This window comes from Sceloporus occidentalis, unplaced genomic scaffold (genome assembly GCF_023333645.1).
Source record: "Sceloporus occidentalis isolate IW3139 unplaced genomic scaffold, rSceOcc1.0.p SCAF_14, whole genome shotgun sequence".
Taxonomy (NCBI): domain Eukaryota; kingdom Metazoa; phylum Chordata; class Lepidosauria; order Squamata; family Phrynosomatidae; genus Sceloporus; species Sceloporus occidentalis.
Genome location: NW_028316994.1, coordinates 1,127,883 through 1,130,612, shown reverse-complemented (window position 1 = coordinate 1,130,612; position 2,730 = coordinate 1,127,883). Strand labels below are relative to the sequence as shown.

Sequence of the window (2,730 nt, the reverse complement as noted above, 5' to 3'; positions counted from 1 at the left end):
AATATTTCAATTAAGGAGGACATTCCAAACTGGAATTTGCTCCCCACTTCCACCCCCCAGGATCAGATGGTAGCAGTTTAAAAAGGTTAATTTGAGTCAGAACTGGTGCTCAGAATTAAAACTTGGTATGCTTATTTTAAAAATTGTCATTCCTTCCAAAGCACTAAGGAACAAAATTTAATAAATCTGTCAATGTTCCTCTCTGAGAATTCTCAGAGGTTTGACAGCTACAGTTTCTATACTTCATTGCATTCCTTGTCTTTTGCCTGGCAACATCTGCAGGAAACTTTCTTATCACCTTCAGCGTAGCCTCTGACCCCACATTTGTAAACCACTATGTACTTTTTGCCTGTACTGGCTTTTGGATCAATTTCTGTAACTATGCTTAAGAACTGTCTTTCTCTTCCCTGTCTTTGAACAGGTTGCCATCATGCACCTTAAGGAGCGACAATTAATAAATCAGACTTCTCTATCAGAATTTATTCTCTTGGAATTCTTTACTGTTCGGAAACTGCAGATTCTACATTTCATTGCATTCCTCATCTTCTTCCTGGCAGCAGCTGCAGGGAATCTCCTCATCATTGCTGCAATAGCATCTGACTACCATCTACACACCCCCATGTACTTCTTTCTGATGAACTTGGCCATACAGGACATGGGACAAGTTTCAGTCATTATTCCCTTATCTATGGCTAACTCCCTGATGAACGACAGGCACATTTCTTATTCTGGGTGTGTTGCTCAAGTCCTTTTCTATATCTTCTTTTTATCATCTGATTTCTTTCTTCTCACAGTCATGGCATATGATCGGTATGTTGCCATTTGCAATCCATTACAATATGAGATGGTAATGAACAGGCAAGCCTGCTTTCAGATGGTGACTACTGTATGGATTGGCAGCTTATGCTATGGGATTTTACACACTGTTGGCACCTTTACACCCCACTTTTGCTCCAATGTTGTCAATCAGTTTTTCTGTGAAATCCCACAGTTACTTAAGCTTACTTGCTCTGATTTATACCTTTTTGAAATTGGAGTAGTTTTGTTAGGTGTTATTGTTGGGGTAGGATGCTTTATTTTTATTGTAGTAACCTATGTGCACATCTTCACAGCAGTGCTGAGAATCCCTTCTGCACAGGGAAGGCAAAAGGTTTTCTCCACTTGCCTTCCGCATCTCATCATTTTCTCCATATTTATATTCACCGGAGGTTTTTCCTATCTCAGGGCCACCTCCGCTTCTCCATCATCTTTTGATTTGGCCTTAACCATGGTCTATTCCATGGTTCCACCCTTAATGAATCCAGTAATCTATGCGATGAGGAACAAAGATATAAAAAATGCTCTGTCTAAGATATTATCACTTCGGTACTTTTCTAAATATTTCTTCCCCAGTCTTTCAGCACAGATGAGTGGATAATTTAAATAAATGTAGTTAATGTAATGGTGAGTACCTCCTTCTAAGAATTCATTCTTTATTTTTTGTAAATACTGCTTCCATTTCATCATGTGTATGTACAGAAGCAATAGGGGACTGCATACCTGTTATTTTACAAGTTGAAAATATATATTTTATATTGCAACTCGTTCTTCAGAATCCATCCAATGGGCTTTTCTTTCACTGAAAGTAAAGCTGGGATAGTTGAATACATGCTGTTGGACAGTTTTTAGCAAACCTCTTTCCCAGAGCTGAACATTACACTGCAATTTTACATCTTCTTCAGAGATGAGTAACATGTGACACTCCAGATGTTGTTGAACTAAACTTCCAGAATCACCATCTTGGTGGTCCCATGTTTTCCACTCTTGTTCCATAGGGCTTTCAGGGAAGGAGAAGTTGAAATTGTTTTCCTCTGAGGCTGAGAGATCATGACTTGCCCAAGATCACCAGTAGGCTTCCATTGTTTGATGAGCAAGGGTTCAAATCCTAGTTTCCTAAAGTCCTAGGTCAGAGTTCAAGCCACTACACTATGCTGGCTCTGTTTTCAGTTTGAGTGAACCAATATGTTGCATTTGCATTAAAAAATTTAAAAAAGAGGTGGGGGGGGGGGACAGCATAGCCTTGGTTTGTTATTAACCATTATTATTATTAACCTTTATTTATGAAGCGCTGTAAATTTACACAGCACTGTACATGCAATCTTTTTAGTTAGACGGTTCCCTGCCCTCGGGCTTACAATCTAAAAAGACATGACACAGAAGGAGAAGGGAGGGAGAGGGTAAGAGGTCCAGCAGTTCCTCTCTACCTCCGAGGCCTGGACCAAGGCAGATGGACTGGAGGGAGGGCTTGGCTTCAAAATGGAAGGTTAATCTTCATCCAGGGAAAATACATACTCAAATACATATTCAAATTCATATTTGAATACATATTCAAATTCAGTTGAATGCTGGCTGTTCAGTTTTGATCGAGTGCTGACAAGCTAATATTAGTATGGTTCAAAGGGATAAAGGGCCATCCAAGATGTTATTTCTTTGAAGCCTTATAACATAAATATTAATAAGGAAGCATGCAGAGTGGCTGAAAGACATATAATGGGGACTCTTTCTTTTATGACGCTGACACTGACAGTAATGATTATATTACTAATTCTGTGTAGAGTTCTGTAGGGTACAAAGCTCACAAAGGAACAAATGAATGCATGCAAAAAAAAACCCCCAGTAAAAATGGGAGAAATAAAGAATTTGGCTCATGAGAAAGAAAAACATTGGCGCTTTACAGACCGCCCAAAAGGG

The 2,730-nt window shown here is 39.2% G+C and overlaps 1 pseudogene; it reads left to right on the top strand.

Moving 5' to 3' along the window:
- Positions 1–337: 337 nt before the first annotated feature.
- LOC149303451 (olfactory receptor 14A16-like) lies at positions 338–1,436 on the top strand (annotated as a pseudogene).
- The last annotated feature ends 1,294 nt before the right edge of the window (positions 1,437–2,730 follow it).